At 34.3% G+C, this 18,570-nt stretch overlaps 2 non-coding genes across 2 annotated transcripts; one reads left to right on the plus strand and one right to left on the minus strand.

The window, feature by feature from the left end:
* Window positions 1-15,348: 15,348 nt before the first annotated feature.
* Window positions 15,349-15,421, minus strand: Trnav-aac (transfer RNA valine (anticodon AAC)). The gene has a single exon. It is a non-coding gene; the product is annotated as a tRNA-Val (tRNA).
* A 118-nt stretch (window positions 15,422-15,539) lies between these two features.
* Trnav-uac (transfer RNA valine (anticodon UAC)) lies at window positions 15,540-15,612 on the plus strand. Its single transcript has one exon. It is a non-coding gene; the product is annotated as a tRNA-Val (tRNA).
* Window positions 15,613-18,570: the final 2,958 nt, after the last annotated feature.

Below are 18,570 nucleotides of genomic sequence, written 5' to 3' on the forward strand. Positions count from 1 at the left end.
AATTTCAAATATCAAACTCTATTCAATGTGTCAGATTAGATACTAAACTTCCTGTTGTTTAGGTAATATATTCCGGACCCCCTCAATTAAAAAGTGTTACTTCATCTTGCGACCCTCTCTGGTCCCGCCGGAGGAAAGCGCCTCTTTCCTATCAAAAGACATTATCCCTGATTTCGTAAGAGCTCATTGGCCCGGAAAATTTACACATCAAAAAGAAAACGTGTTTATATAGGCAAATTTCAGTAATACAAGGCGTCAAAAACCCCAATGTCTTCCAGATGTGAAGAAGGCCGCCCGATTTAAAACCTGTGATTGGATGAAAATTTCGATTTCCGTCACTTCAATTTTTGAAATTTAATTTCATGTCGTGTTGTTTAATGAATTTTGGATGAGATACATCATTATAATTATTGGGTGTGACGATCTCTCTCTCTCTCTCTCTCTCTCTCTCTCTCTCTCTCTCTCTCTCTCAACATATATAAACGGCAAATCAAGGTTAAATAATAGTTATCAACAAAAAGTTATTCACTTACAATGAATAAGTCTGACGTCAAAATTTTCAACCGTAAAGTTCATTCTTAAATAAATTAAAAAGCTTATCTTCATATTGCTTAATACTGTGTACAGAAAACATAAAAAGTGTTTCTTTTTCTCTTAATATCTATGACACTTGCATTTTTGTGTGACGATACGATTTTGTATCGAGATACTTCGACACTAGCGGAAACATATAACTAGGGAGTTTTTTATACACCAAATTAAATGTTTATCGTTGCATTGTATCTTCACGCGAAATTAAAGAGGAACAGTTTGATATCCCAGTCAACATTCGCTACATGAGCCACCCGCAAAATGCACTCAAATGTTTCATTCGATGCACCGAACAAAACTTTCATTTAAACCTTAGATAAAGTCTTGAATTTTAATTAATCATTAACCAAGTCATTCAACTTTAAGCATTCATTCAATATTCCTCACTTTTGTCTTATTCAAAAAGTTTTACTTCTCAATTGTTTTTTAATCAAATAATAATTATAAAAAATGAATTTTGTTTATTTATTTATTTATTTATTTATCCACACGCCGCTTTTGTTTACTCCATATATTTTCCCTCATTAGTTTTATGGCGCAATAGTAGATGCACTATTCCACTCGTGCAAGGTTTGAGGTGTCGCCAACATCGTGTTAACACGGCAAGACACTTTGAAAGTTTGAAATTAGAAAAAGGAAGACATATTTAGGCAATACTTATTTAATCCCCCAACACTTCTTTTGACACGAATAGCAATAGCAGCGTCTGAGTCAGCGTTGAAGGATCTAAAAATATTTCATGTTTTTAATACTCCATCCTTTCGCGACATAATCACAATTTGTTAAGCAACAAAATGTTAATTTTCTATCTAATTAATCAAATGAACACTGTACAATTTCTTATAGGGAAACTTTGATCCTCAACTGGATCGAGAGAAAGAAAGAGAGAGAGAGAAAAAAAAAATTTAAAATTTTCTCACTTAATTCTTAACATTTTTTTTCAGTTCGTTTAACAGAAGAAGAGGAGAGGAAATGAAGAAAAAAAAGACAGATAATATTCAGATGTGAATCCTATTCTGTGGTGGGGACAAATGCATTGAGAAGTAACATTGTGTGTGGTTATATTACAAGCTACTAAGAGATCAAAGGCAAGTTAACCGCCTTATCTGTCCAAATGTAGAAAGACACAGCACAGAATAAGGTGATTTCTGTAAACAACCGACCCAAACCTCGCACCTGGCAAACACTATCATATAACAAAAAGCAATCAACAATTTGTTCGCGGATATACTGAATAGTGTCTATTATCATATTTTAAAATCTTCTTTTAATTTTTTTTCTGTAAGTTTAAAGTTCATAAACACCATTGTTTGTGGTTTTGGTGAGATAAATTTGGGTTCCCTTGGGGGTGAATGATGTCATCTTATTGTTAAAAATAATTTGCAATGTGCAGTGACAAGAGTGCAGTATCATGAACTGGACATCGGCACCAATGATCGCCAAAAAGATATTTTTTTAAGCGTATGATACCCTTTTATTGCAGAAACATTACACGTATATAAAAAGTTCTCAGAAATTCAAAGATTCCCCGTAAAGTATTAATTTTTAATTTTTTATCAAAATAAAGAGTAGACTACTAGGTTTGTTTTGTCTCTCAAGTCTTAGATTTCTGCTTCTATTTCTGACCACTAAATCGAGCTTTTCCATTTATAATTCAGAGAACTAATAAGGTCATGTATAAAAACAGAAGCCAATGGTTCTAATTTAGATAAGATTACAATAATGGGATCCTTGTACCTGAGAACCCAGAGCTTTGGCTAATGATAAGTGAAAATGCAACGGGTTTTTGTAATTCAAAGCATCGGCACTATAATTATCTCTTTTTTTTTATCACGTGCACTGCAAGAGTGAGTTCACGTGCAGCAATAGGTACATACTTTACAATAGAGCAGTCTTGAAAATTCAATGATGTTATCAACTTTTAATTCAATTAAATAAAAAACATAAATACCGGTATCTCTATACCATGTTGGGAAACTATGTTGACGGAAAAATAAATTTCATTATTTATCTCTGTCTTGTGTAAAAATTATATCAATTATACAAAATATTAGTAAATCTTTTCCAATATTCGATTTTAAAAAGTAATGCCGGTAGTTTTTTTCCTGAAAAAAAGGTCTTTTTTAACTTGAAAAAGGTCTATGCCAATTTTGCTTTGGAACCGGAAGTAATTACAAAATCAATAGACATGCGACGTAGTGATAGAAGAAAAGTGATGGCCAAAATATTGCAGAATTCGATGTTGTGTCAACTTTGTTTATATTATTTCTATAAAGAGACGGCATGGAAAAATTGACATTCCGAAAATAATCTAGTTTAGACACCCGGTCCCCTTTTGTATCGAAACGAGGCCTTGAAAATGTCAGATAATGTCGACCTATTGTTTTTTCTTACTCGATTGTAGAAGACATTTAATTATTGTACACAAGATGATTCGATGATTTGTATTTTTGCGTAAATGAATCAACAAGGTGCACACCTGATGCACCATATGACTCCGACACAATTAAGCTTGTTATCATTTTTAAACTTTAATTAGAAAAGCTGATATTCCGTGGCACATAGATAAACCTTTGATTAGCAGAAACAAGATACAATGCAATTAGGCTTCTTATGATGAAACTGACAACTTATATACCTGTATATATAAGTTATTTCATATAAAAAAAATTTTAAAGGAACAAAATAAAAGACCCAATTGTTTTACGGGTGTTTCGGGGGTATTTCACCCTACCGCATTGCCTCAGAGTTTTTGTATAGGATTTAAAGCATTTAGAGGCGACCTTTGATTTTTGAAAGATTTTTTTCCGACAATTGTTTTTTGTAGAGATGACAGAAGTCGTGGAGATGGGTTATGATAAGGGTAACGACGATGCTAGCAAAGATCCGTGACAAAGACAGGAAAGATACCCCTCATGTAGCGTTATCTGAAAGAGTCATAAAGTTTATTTGTCAAAACTATATGCAATTCAAGAAGGCTTTAAAATAGATAGAAAAAATAGATTAGTAATAATTATTCCACACAAATTAACCCATCCGTTGAACAGATGAAGAATATACCTCAGGTGTAGGGGTGTTTCTAAATGGCTTTATTTAAGATCTCGGTGTGCCGGAATTCTGTGTGGTCTTGCCTTGATTATAAATATGATGGCTTGCTGTTATGACATTCATAGATCAAGGTTGTGGATCGATATTTCCTCTATTTTCGACGGAAGGAGGGAAGTCTTTGAGTTTACCCGATACGGGGGCTAGTCATGTATTGGATGAATCGCTTATGATTTTTTTTCTTCTTCCATGGCCGAACCGGTGGAATTATTTGTTTAAAAGAAACGTTGTGAAATATATCCACCTCTAATCACCCCTAATTAATCTTATGTATGATGTGAGTTACACAGATGTAGCGGTGCTTAGAGGTGTCAAGCATACCATCAGCCAGTACCGCTTCCACTCTGAGGGGAGGCGAACTGGGGGCCCCCCATTAACCACCCACCCAGCACAAACATATGAATTCATTAAACACAAACTTCTGCGTTGCACATTTATTTTCTCTGCGAACATTGCATTTAATAAGATACATCCAATCTGGTGTTTTCTCCGAGTCTTAAATATACTCTTGAAACACCACTTCCTGCTCGATTATGGCGGGGTCTGATTGATGTTTGACAGGAAATGTCGATTTCACCTTTAAAACTCGCAGAGGGCGAACAGAGGAAGATAATTCAACGAGTATCTTGCTGAAACTGACTTTGTCACTCTTAATCTTTTTTATCTGTCCTAAGAGGTTCTTAATTTTTTTTTTTTGAACTCTAAAGTCGAATCATTGTCGAAGAAGCCAAACAAGGGACATATGTATTTTAACAAAAAGGGAGCATTCAGTTTTTTCAAATTTTTTTTCTTCGAAATTCGATAGACAGACAGTTTCTCATTTAACCTATTTTCACGTTTTATATCTCTTTACTACGAGCTCTTAATCATTAATGATGATAGATTTGTTATAAAGAATTATTTTTTAAATCAATAATTTTCATAATTCATCATATTTTATGACCAGAATTGGATGTTATGACAATTTATTACTTCTGTTTATTATCATTTCATTGATATAAAAAACGCCTGCAATCCAGCCAGATATGACGTTTTAATGGGTCATTACTCATCCCAATGTAACCAATTAGGAAATTCGACATATTAATGAAAAATAAGATATATTTCATATATCATGTCGGACATGAGTACTTTTAAATGAATAGCAGACACTACAGGTTGTATATACGTATTTCATTAAATCCAACAGATGCAAATTGACATTTGTAATTCTTTATTCTTGAAAACACCTTATCTCTTGTAATGTATTAATTATGTCAGAGTTTTTATCCATGAACGAAGAAACCATTTTACGTTATTTATAAGATGAAATTGTTGTCTTCCTTTTTTTTCTCGGTTGAATATGTATAGAAATAAATTATTTACGGGAGCTATTTTTTTAGTGACCTATTGACCTTTTCAAAAACAATACCCCGGATCGAAATGCGAAATGAGACAATTCGGGAGATAGCGTTATCGCAGAAACAAATGCGATTAAACGGAAATCTTCCGCATCTTTGACTCTCGTTTCAATATGACGACAATTTTATTTTTCTCTAATGATTTAAAGATAAGAGTTATCAAGAAGCTTGCATTGACTTCGGTGAACACCTTTTCTAAGATGAGCAGTAATTGGCTTCGTTGAACCTTGCATCAGCGAAGCCTCTGGTTACATTTCTAGAATTTTATACTTCAGATAAAATGATGTTCTGTATGATCGGTTAGCTTGATAGCAGACGACCGGAACTGCTGCAGTTTTCTTGGGACGAGATAAGGAACAATGGGAAAACTATACCATTTGTGGATGAAAATGAAAAAAAAAAAGATTTGTAATGGCATTCATAATTTTTTGTGAAAATTTGTGACATTATTGATAATTGATAATGATATATTTGTACGACATAGATAAATCAGTGACATGCATAAAACTGGGTTTTCTATGGTATTTTATTGCAATCAGCCTTTAAAAAACATTTTAAATATCAAAAATGAAATAAAGAAAAACAAAAACAAATGCTGAAAGTGATAGTTTTGTAAAGAATGAATAATACCCGTATGGAGATCTGCATGATGTGTTTTTATTTTTTTAAATCAACTTTATATACGCACTTGGCAAAATCTGTCTGCTTATATTTTTGATATAAAATGAAAAATGATACAGTTTTGTTCATTTTTATGAATGAAATAAGGGAAAAAAGCATCCATACATTTACATTTCAAAATGATATCTGCAAACAATTTATATGACATAAAAGGTCTATCCCTTAAAATCACAGGAAGATAGATTTCGTTATAATATGACTTTTAAATGTAAATTTCAACATTAAGATGAACCGGACTCAAAAATGAAAAGAAAATATATAAACGTATAAATTTCACCATGGAATTTTATTACTTTTAATATGCAAAGGAAAGCCGAGAGTTCTGTATATAATTTCATCTTGAACACTCTTGATATGTTAGAGTACCAATCCGTTTACAGTTGCTGTGCAATTATTTGATATTTATTTATGGCGAGGGTTTATAAACTCTTTTCATTTAAAATTATTCAAATACGTGAAATTCAAATAAAAATGGCTAATTATAAAAGCATCGTATTATGTCAAGAAACCTTATATATGAAAGCCCGACAGATTTTTGAACCCAGTAAACAATTCAACTGTTTATGATGTATTGCAATAAAAAGAAAACAAAAAACAATTGAATGCATACGGGTCCTATAAATTATAAAATCCTATAAAAGAGAACTTTTTGCTAAAAATGTGGAAGTTTTTTCTTCAATACTTTTTTTTTTAAATCTCAGGTCTATTATGTAGAAAAAAAGCATAAGATATATGAGCGCGCACGTGTGTTACGAAATCTGTCATTTTCATCCGCAGTATAGAGGCAATCAGTCAACTTATGGATATGAAAGGATGATATAACAAGATGTATTAATTTCATGCAATCTTCAAAAAAATTGGATAAAAGTTTTCATCTGCGCGGAACATGATCATACACAAAATTTATTAGAGAGCGTCTTCGCTCTTGACCCTTTCTTAATCTGTCTGTATATAGTTATGAAGGAAGCAAGATATTCGGGAAAAAAAGATATTGCGTCCGTTCCTACTTTGAAGAATTGACCTTTTTTTTATATCCATTAAATTTGAAAATTATAAAGCATAAATGATGCAGGACTTCGCTTCATCATAATATGGTAATGAGGATTCTGAATAGAAACCATATATTATTTTTCTCATAAACTTTGAATTAGCATTTCTAAGGATTTAATTGTTGTAAAGTTTACTCTGTTGTTTTTATTTTCAGTCACCAATCGATCATGCACATGATTTTCCTACCAATCCCCGGAAACCCATATGTTTCATATATAAAAATAATTCCAAAACTGATACTTTTTAACGTACTTGATTTCTCAAAAAAAAAAAAAAAATGGGCCTAAGTATGTTTTAATGCATAGTTAAACGTTTTATTTGTTTAAAATCTTGAAGTGTCGTCTGCCTGCACAACCACAAAAATACACGGTATTAATTTTCTGTAAAAAAAAAATCCAACTTTTTCTTTGACTATACTGCTTTTATAAAATCTGTATACCTTTTTATACAAGATATAGAAATATATTTATAAATCATATATCTGCAATGTGTGTTTTTGTTGCGAGCAATGAATTGCCTGCCAGATAACGAGTGTGATTTGCACGGAAATCGTGTTAAAAAGTCAGCGCATCATCCCGTGTTTCAAATACGTTAGCTAATATTTCATAAAAGCCGATAAACTTTTATAATTGAAGTTAATCTCAATCATCAATTAGACTCATTTTTTCCTTGGGATCGCAGCTCGGCTTAACATGACAGAAGTGTTCGCTATCAGTCGCAAGTGATTCGAAGGGTTTCAGAGCAATGATAAAATGGCGGCAAAATTACCCGACATATTCCTTGAATATCGCTCCATATCTGAGCATCTTCTGATTCAATTATACGATTCTGTTAATGATGCAGAACGCTTGTAAAAGCTTAAGGCATCTGTATTTTTGAGATATTTAGATTTGAATTTATTTTAAATTTACAAACAGACCAGCGCACTTTTCTCTGTCTCCTCCACGCGGAAGGTTATCAGTGATGTGTTCTTGATGAATGAGCTGCATTCTTGAACTTCACCGAAGTATTGTTTCAAACTCATGATACATCAGGAAACGGCAAATGACTGTCGTGCGTGCGTCATTATCAATATCTGTCTGTGGCTAATTAAATGAAAGGGGGGAAATATCACATAAACATGTAGATTTATATTTAAAAAATCTAAACATAAGTAGGTATCAAGTCTATAGATCACGTGATACTATGGTTTCTAGGTGCATAATATATTTGACAAAATCTAGCTAATTAGAGAATGCCGTGTTCTGTTAGCAGAAATCTAATTGAAAGTCTGCGGTAATTAGGAATGATAGTAAAATTGACAAACTGTGGAGACAATACACATCGGTATGATATTCCAACAGATGATTGATTCGATGGCCTACATAAATACAAAAAATTATAGTAAAACAGGAAAGAGTATGGATAAAGAGATTATTCCTAAGTACCTGTGGATTTAGGAACGATTCATTTCAAATGTTATTTCCATTAAGAATTGAAAAGTATGAATTAAGAGACTATTTCTTATTGCATGTTAATCTGGTATAGCATGGGTCTATTTCTGTAAGTATGAGAACCAAAATCGGGGACCATTTCAAAGGACGGTGATTACGGGAATATTACGCATATAAACGCCGCTCTGATGTTACCAACTCATTTTGATATAAAATTCCAAGTTTCTTAATTTAGCAAACATAAACCTTTAAATAACGTGAGAATGCTGGGGAGAAATGAATCGAATGACCCACCCCTTACTTAACAAGCCCTGTGATATACGGACCAAGGGGCTCTTTAATTATAGACCCTCACCGGAGAAGATCCAAAACCCTCATACCTATCAAACGGCCCCTTTGCTTTTCTTCTCGTAGAATATTATTTAGCTTATGTAATTTTTAGACTGGTAAGATTTCATTATTCTGAATTTAAAATCCCATTTAAGAAAGAAGACATGAATTACCTGGAAACATTTTGATGAGGCAGATCAAAAGATGCTTAAACATGGAAGAAGGGGCCAGTAAGTTGAACAATGGCCCCGGCAGCTGCCTTAGACTCGGTAATGCCCCGATCATTTAATATAATACTTTAATTTATGATTTTTCTTTAAGAGGATTTGGAAAGCCCATAAAGAAGAAAATCTATCTCAGGAGCAATTAACTAGAATGAGATTTATCTCCACTCTAAATAATGGCAAATGTTTTATTTTGCGTGATTTGTTTATTTTAAATTACTGGCCAATAATAAAAACACTCAAAAAGTTAATTGTAATTTGTGGCAGGAACATTAAATATTCGAAGTTATTTGAATATTGAACAAGGAGCACTTTTACTTTTAATGTATGACTAAAGCCATGAATCCGTGTTACAACTCAAAAAATTGCAACCTGTTGTTTTTTTTTTTACATGGTCTCTTTCATAACCATCAGATCGCCATGCTTGTATGTCTAAGTCCCACATCGAAGATCGAGGAGGATTTTTTTTTTATCCCCGCAATGAAACGCATGTGTAGCGATTTCATGTTCAGGTTTATTACGATTTATTAAGCATAGAAGTTTTTCTTACCACGCTATTATAACCAGGACCGGGGCGTATTTTCCGCCTCATTTGTAACAATAAAGTATACCAGTTCTCATAGTCGGATTTCTCTTCCCAAACTTCTGTCAAATTATGATTAACGAGTGCTTTGTACTCGGACGGGGATAATTTGATGATTAAAATTTATCGCGATGTCCAATTTAATATTGCATGGGAAAGAAGCGCCGAATCCTGTATCGTGTTTCATATCTTATCGGCTGCTTCTTTCTCCAAAAATAAAAATCTTGACACGTAAATTAGATAGGCATTACAATGGGATGCCGTGTACTTTAACAAGGCCGCTCGGGTAACCCGGATGATACATAAAACAGGGGATCTCCCTCATAGGTGGCACTGCATATATAACATAATCGCAGTCATCTGAACGTTTTAAAACAAATTTTGTGCTGTTGCTATATGTACAGTTGCTTGATGTGCATGAAACATATATAGCATAAAATGCAGTTTAAGCGGATTTGACATTTCGGTTTTGAATAATTAGTTCTCTATAATACATTTTCCTTGGTTGTTTAATGAATCACTCCCCTTTTGCAGCGTATTAAAACATGCAACAAAAATTGTTAATTTTTTTTGTGTCATTGTGTATACATGTAAGTTTATACATCCATAGAGAGAATAACCACCTGTGTGTCTCGGCTTCCGACTACAATCGCGGATTGGATATCCTTAAAAATTAAGTTTATTAGCATTCCGCAACTAATTAGAGAAGACGAGCGTTTTATTCAGGTAGACTGCCAACCAGTGCCAGCAAAAGTCATCAATTGTAACAGTCGATATCGGTGTTCGTTTTGTCCCCCCCCCCCCCCCCCCCCAAATCCCGCCTTCTGTTGTCCTTTTCTTTGCACTTTTGTTCCTGGCACCGTATGTAAAAGTTCCATAAATAACCGATCATAAAATGATTTCCCTTCAAATTCATAAATAATAGATGTATTTACATTTCTTAACAGTGTTAATTGTGCGATTAAATCTTTGATTCGTGACAGAAAATCTGCCGCGAAAGTAAAACAAAACCGAAATAAATATATTATTGAAGTAGGGGTGTAGTGCCTGTCCGCCTGATTTGTTTAGCAATCGCTTGATAAGAAGATGAAATAATTTTCTTGCCCCCTGTGACAATAAAATTACCTGTTTTTAACAATTTACATCCATAAACGCGCTGAAAACACGGACAAGCGACAAGGGCCTGTCCAACTTGAAAGACTCGAGTCTGCCATATGACAAGGCAAGCGACGAAACGTTAGAATCTATACACGTACAAACAGCGGACAAAACAGACAAAATATTCGTTTCAAAGATGAACAAAAAAAAATTATTTATTTTCTCAGACGGACGCAAGTTCAGATGTTAAGAGAATTGAAAATACTTGAGAATTAAAAGAAAGCGATTTATTTATTTTCTTAATGAAAGACGTCTTTTACGAAATTCCTTTTCGCTCAACAGTAAAACTATTCCTGGAGAATTCATCAATGAGAAATTCGATTCTTTTAACGTCTTTGGTTATATATACTTAAAAGATTCCGAATTTGGTAAAGTCGAAGGGGAGATAAGTCATGGCTATTATGGACATTTCTTCATTTCTAATTCATACAGAATATTATTACACAAGGGACTGTGAATACTGTTATACCGTCGTCTTTTCTTCTTTACCAGTTGTCAGACTCATAAATAATGCTCTTTTTGGGGTGGATAATTTCAGATCAAGGGGAAATCATACAGAAAAGTAGAATTAATTCAAATCCAAGCATGCCAATTGATACCAAATAAAAAAAAATATGAATGCGGTGAATGCCCCACACTGCAATGTGTGAGGGGATAGCGTTACTATCGCCTCTCTTGTCTCTGACAAGATGTGCAATGATGAATCCGTTAGTTAAATTCCTCATGCCAATGATCACAAAAAAATGACATTCTGATGACCCCGCCATGGTTGAAGGTGTATTTGATTTGTTGGTGAGCGAAATTTGCATTGCAGGGGAGATAATCTTGGTAGATTTAGGAATGAATGAAATTAAATGCCATTTTATTCTATACACCATGCACTACACCCCAATTATATAGATGGTTAATATTTAGCGATCAGATTTTAGCTGTATTGCAACCTTTGTCTCTAAGGGCGGATATGTGTCTAGATATCTGAGTATTAAGAACACTATGCAGAGACATTTCACGGCTCAACACAGATATCGGTGGTTTTTCCTTTTTTCCATCATCTTGGCGATATCTGTTATGTTTCTTAATCTACATGAAGGTCTAATCGAGTCCCTCTGACACAGAATGGGTGATTAAGAGATAGACTTCATGGAAATGACCTTTCCAGAAGATGAAATATCATATTATTGCGAAGCCATTGATGTGAATATATAAATGTGAAAAGAAACAGATTCGGACAATTTCATTATTTGCTGTTATACTTCATCACAATCCATGATAAAAGGGCCACATTGATAATGTCGACAAAATCATAACATCGAACGCACCAATGCCTGTTGCAACTACACAGACTGGGAATCCAACGCGCCGACCCGAGTATAGCGTCCGATAGGAAATGTAATTGAAAATATTGTAATAAAGGATATGTATGATGAAATGGGAGAGATATTGCTATAATTAATAGGGACATAATGATGATATCTCCCCATTGACGTTTGTGGGACGAGTTTGTCATTAAGATCACTCAGATGAATTGGATCTGCATCAGATTTTGTAGAGATTTAAACTCGTACTTCTAACGAAGTAGCAAAAAAAGCCACTAATATTGACGAGTGTGATGAAAATATCATTTTCAATAACAGAAAATGACATTCGACGCTAATCCGAAATAGGTGGAATATCAGTCAAAGGGCGGTAACTCGTAGTTCATGTAGAACGTTTAATGCTCCGTGTGCGTTTTTTATTATGACTTGATGTTTCAATATCATTCCTCTGTGATCTCGTAATGCGTAATCACCAAATTTTAGACGAGGACATTGCGTTTCATGGGAAGATATTGTCATCAGTGATCTTGGTAATACAAGTCCCGCTCGGACCATAAAAATGAATATATCGATATTTGAATCCCGAAAAAGTGACAAGACCGTGTTATTTGTATGACGCGCACCATAAACAAAGCGACTGGATACCAATCAACATACCGCTACATCCCATACAGAAAATCCCCTCATATACAAGTCCAATTTTTAAGACCATTTTGTATGATTTGAATATCTTGCATTGGTCTCCGAAGACAAAAATCTGCCGTCTGGCATGTTAAATCAGGACTGTGGGGAGAATATTGCACTCGTACCGATTCTAATCTCCTGATAAATGGGCACTGGGGAGATTCATTTTTTAAATGTACTTTATCCTAAATGTCATTTTGTAAAATAAAAAAAAAATGTCATCCTTAATTTATTTCTTTTTTTAATGACAAAAAGTGCGAGAGAATTTTTTTTATAAAAAAAAAAACCCCAAAAAACAGAAAAACAATTGTCTTATTTTGAACTTCGGGTCTTTAACAGAATCAAGTAGGAATAAGAAATGAGAACGTGATCAAACAACAGAAATAGGTCTACGTGAAAAAAAAGTTCAGGTTCCACAGGCTTCTTAGACAGACGCCAAATTTGTTGTTATCTGGAGTGACATGAATATATATTCGAACACCGCCGAGTCGCCTAATATTCTTCGACCTTTCAGACCAGGGGATTTGTCCGGCCCGTGAATAATTAATGCTTTTCACAACAGGTATACGTAAAAACAATCCATATCATTTATAAAATCAACTTTCTTTAGAAAGTTAAATCTCCCTATATGTAGGACACCCTAGCGCGCGTTCGGTCTAGGAAATTCGAACATTCAGTATATTACATTTTTCCTTTCCAATATTGCCTAGATCAATCGTCATAAGAATGACAGGGGCCCCATCCTTTTAGAAACTTTCTCCCATCAATTCTGACCAAGTCGTCTCGAAAATGAAACATCCCACAGCTTAACCCAATAAAATATAGGAAGAGAAATGATCCGCGTGGATGCTATATTTAATAAGCCGGTCGGCCTCCTTCGAATCTTATCCCTTCCAAAAAAGGGGCTGCTTATACCAGGCTATAAATTCTTGAATTATGCATATCCTTACGACATCTTATCGACTGCATGATGTATTTCCATCGACAATCCGGCGTGATACAGTAAATATGTCTTGTTTGAATGATATTGGACATTTTGTAATGATACCCGTGACCCCGTCATCAATACTCGCGCGCCTCGCGCCTGTGATCTCGTGCCCCGAGATTATAGAAAATTAATTTAGCGTTCAAGGCATAGAGGGATTCTGACACAAAAATGAGAAAATCTTTCGACAAATGATTGTCTCTTCCGCTCCTTAAATGGCTGGCAGAGTAAAAGAGACTTTTTTGCTCGATATCCGTTTTCATCATCTGATAAAAACCACTGTCTGCATTAGCTACGGCTAAAATCATATTAATCTGTCAATCAGGGTAACTTTACTTCTTGCTGTATGGGATAAAAAGGATAAGATGAGACACGAATATATTGATCAGAAGAGTGCTGACTTTAAAAATCTATATAAAAGAAAATGTTATATATAGTCTTTATAGCTAGCAATTTCCTTTTGTTTTATAAAATTGATTGGAAAGATAAGTATATCTGTAAGTACATGTGGTGATTATTATTATACATTGAATATTCATACAACGTATTTATGCATTCTTCAAATATTTTCTATGAGTTTATTAGAATTTACTTGTCTATTTTTTTTTTTAAAGATTTTTTGAAAATTTGATTGATTTTTATTCGTTCATCACTGCAAGTTTTCAATGATAAATAAAAAACAAACTGGGATTTCTTTGAAATCGCTGGAATGCAGGTTGTTTCTTGGAATATTGTCGATGTCTCTTGATGATAACAATTGCAGATATTCTAGAGATTTTTTTTAATCCAATATTGCCAAGCGCCGTAATATTTCAATACCTAATTCAGACAATATTAAGATACTTTGTTATAAGATTTATGATTTTTGCACCAGGGGGAAGGAAATAATGAAGTTAAATGTGAATTATTTTAAAGTAAGCTTCAGGAGGCCTAGAATTATATAAATGAATTATTTTGATTTAATTTTGGATATTTGGTGGTGATTGAATTATAAAATCACTCTCTGGAAAGAAATATGTGCTCTCTCTCTCTCTCTCGTGCTCTCTCTCTCTCTCTCTCTCTCTCTCTCTCTCTCTCTCTCTCTCTCTCTCTCTCTCACATACACATAACGTTTGATTTGGGATAAACAGCAGCTAGAACATTACGTTTAGAAAATTGCTTCATTAAAACAAACTAGAAATCTCATATCGAAACGATTTGGAAGAAGAAAAATCAGTAAATATCAGAATCGGTTTGATAAAACTTCTCGGTCATAACAAAGCGTTTTATTATTGGCTGGCTGGCGCGGCTCGCTCTACTTTATCTTTTTTTCTTCAGAATGAGATTCGTCTCCAAGGAGAGGAATAATTATTTCCATTCCTTTTTATGGCAATATTTTCATCTAAAGCTCACTGCAAGTGTCGAGGGAATAAGCTTTTTTTCAAAATTTATGACCAATTTCTATGTATTATGTCCCGCGAGAATTAACCAATGAATGCCGACTATACTTGGACAAAAACGGGCGTCTTTAGCAGAGCTCCTCTTGATTATAAGAAGGCTCGTGACCGCAATCAAGCGTAACTTAATTTCATATTTTATGCGTTGAGTAATTCATATTATAGGACATCGGATTACTTGAGAAATGATATGCAAATTTTCCTAATAGATGGTCGATTTCTGTGTTTTTAGTTATAAGGCTGAAATGACTGTAGAATAAAAAGAATGTAGTGCTTTCGGAGAGCCTGAAAATATTAACATACATGTAATAGAAGGCATATAATAGGCATTAGTTAAAAATACGAAATGTTGCATAAATTAAAAAAAATCATAGGTTCCAGCGAGGCTCGAACTCGCGACCTTCTGCGTGTTAAGCAGACGTGATAACCACTACACCATGGAACCGCTTGATAGCTTGAGGTTTAAATCTATTTATAAATCATACATGTCATATCCCGGAAGTTAAGGATATATGTGTAGGTAATTTAGATTTTGTCCATATTTAACCTTCGGCTGTCAAGGTGGTTTCATGGTGTAGTGGTTATCACGTCTGCTTTACACGCAGAAGGTCGCGAGTTCGATCCTCGCTGAAACCTAACTTTTTCTTATTCAACCATTCTTTTACCGGAAAAAGTAAACACTGTGCTCAGTGATAAAAATAGCCTGTAGAGTCATGTTTCATAGTACGGTACTGTCTTCTCGTCGATAAGAAAATGATCGAAGAATTATATAAGTTATCTATTAAAGTATTTACAAATTTTTAAGAGAATATATCGTTCGTAAAAATATTTTGTATAGAACTGTATTTATCCTCCATGGAGGAAATTCATATCAGTATTTCTCATCTAGGTCTATTTACTGCAACATAATTTTGTAACAGAAAAATTGACAAACTGTATGTTGAAAATTCGGCAATTTTGTAAGCTTTCAAGAACTGTAGAGGTATTTTTCCAACCCCCTTCCAAGCGCGGATCCAGACATTTTCAAGGGGGGGGGGGGGGGCATAAAGTACATCATTGTCTCAAATCACGGTCTTGAGTCTACGTAGGTGGGAGAGTATTGTACACATTGGGCGTGGTTTGCGATGATGGAAGTAAATTTAAGCTTGAAAGATTTTTTCAGAGGGAGGGGGTTGGGAGCGGTCGCTTAGAGATACAAAGTATCATCAGGGGGTCCAGAGGGCGAAGGATTCAGAAGCTTCTAATTTTTTTGAGATTTTAAAGAGTAAAACGAAACCGTGAAATTAATCTCAATAGTGGTGACCCGGTTAATATGTGTTTAATAAATTTGCATTATTTTGAGAGAAAAAAAATATCAAATAGAATTGCAATTATTTACGGGTTTCTAGTAAAAAAAAATTGTTTTCAAACCACGTTGTGAAGATACTTTGTCAATTTTATCTTTTTGTCTATCTAAACCGAATAGGAATTTTACAATTTTTATTTTGAAAATAAAAATTGAACAATAATAACATTATTAAACAGTGCAGGACATGATGTTCTCTAACCTACATTGAACAGGCACGTAGCAGTTTTTGAAAGTGGGGGGGGGGGGCAGGAGATTCATCCAAAAAATAATGACAAGCAAAAAAAAAAAAAAAAAAAAAAAAAAAAGATAAAGGACATTTTTTTTTATTTTTCCAAAATCATCAAAATCCTAATCCGGGGGAGGGGGGGGGGGCTGGATTAGCATATGTAAAACTGCAATTTCACTCCTAATTTCCTTATTTTCATACCAATTTTTTACATACTCCCAAAAAGGGGGAGGGGGGGGGGGGGGCAACTCCATGGTAATTCAATTTTTTATATGTAAATTTTAAAAAAAATTATTGCTGCGAGAAAAAGTGTGGGGGGGGGGGGCAGCCCCCCCCCCCGGCCCCCCTGATGCTACGTGCCTGTTGAAATCCCAATATGTGTTAGATACCACCTAAAGAGTATGTCTATTCTTTGTTTGATTTCTTAAAAGTACCAACTACGCATGTATACATATTACTAGACTTTACATAATTTTGAAGAAATTCAAATCCCATTTTTAGGCTTTTCCAGAAAAAAGAGTGGATAATGATCCTATTATGCAGAATATATATGGCACTCTTTTGAAAAATAGATCTATAATTCTTAAGGTGGCACGGGACAGTTTTTTTGATACATTTATTGTAGCCAGGGAATGTGTGTCTTCGGAACTCTGTGACTAGAATTTCCTCATACAGTTCCCATTCAGCACAAATACCTTTAATTCACTCTTTATAATGCCAATCACCAATTTCTGAAGAAAATTACTTGTCAAAACCTGCAAAATTTTCTACATACTGGTTTTTATGAGATTTTGACCCTTTCATATTTTGCTAATTTTTCATGATTTTTCAGCTTTTTAGACCTCCCTCAGCCAATTCCCTGCAAAGGGTTGACCTTCCGTATCGTGTGCATGGTGCACCATCACATGTCAGAAACTTACCGGTGTATAGTTCACAATATCCCATCCACCTACTTTTCGTGTTATTTACCCTCCCGTCTGTATCTTGCAATTTCACTGTGTAAAGTCAACACAACAGTCAGAGCCGCAGGTTTCGCATTTTACTTCTGGTTCTGATGTACCTAACATATGTGGTCTACATATTGCATATTAATTTCAACAAGAGACATCTCTCTAACTAATGATAACATTAAAAATCATATCATGAATTTTAGCAACACTCATAAGCCTTCAAGTACAGCAATTCTCAATTTTACAAAAATATTGACCGTTTACTTTATCCGAAACTGTCCCTTGCTACCTAAGAACGGAGGAATTTGATAATATAGTTTAGATATTGAGATACTATTTTTTTCTACCACAAGATACAATTCTTGCATAAAAAATCGAAAAAGAAAACTGACTTAATCTTGAATACTGACATTACTAACTATGGGTGCATGGCAAGCCTCTATAGTTGTGTATCGTTCTGTGCTTTCAATCTTGGATTAAGTGAAAATAACAGTTTCTATGATAAGTAAATTCTTGACCAGTGATCCTATCAATACAAATATTATGTATCAATGAACAATAAATTTCGTGGATAAATTGCAAAATTAACAAATCCCCGAAAATTGGCATTTGGAATTTGTTAATGTTAATTCACACCCATTTTCCCCCTCTTTCCTCTCTCTTTCTTCTTTTTACCCCCCCCCCCCCTTTCTTTTTGCATATTCAAAAGGGGAGATGGGGTTGCAACTATTTTAACCTCCCTTCTAGATCCGCCACTGGGGTACATATCACACACGTTTAATGAATATTTTTTGTTAATTATTTTTGTGCAAAGCAATAATGCAATGCTAAGGCTACTAATAAAACTTTGTATAAGATTGGTGTCTGCACGATTCCTCTGTTTGTACAGAGAGCATGCATGTATAGGTGATGCAATTTAAAATAGTCAAAACTTACTTATCCCCTTCGCGCCTGGTGGCGCATTAGGCTGTAACCTGGGATCTCCACTGACCATAGTCTTTGCAGCGATTCTCTCCATCTCACCCCGGGTCTTTCCACTGTTCTAGAGCTCGGTGGTCAAAAATCTTCTC

Source organism: Magallana gigas, chromosome 3 (genome assembly GCF_963853765.1).
Source record: "Magallana gigas chromosome 3, xbMagGiga1.1, whole genome shotgun sequence".
Lineage (NCBI taxonomy): Eukaryota > Metazoa > Mollusca > Bivalvia > Ostreida > Ostreidae > Magallana > Magallana gigas.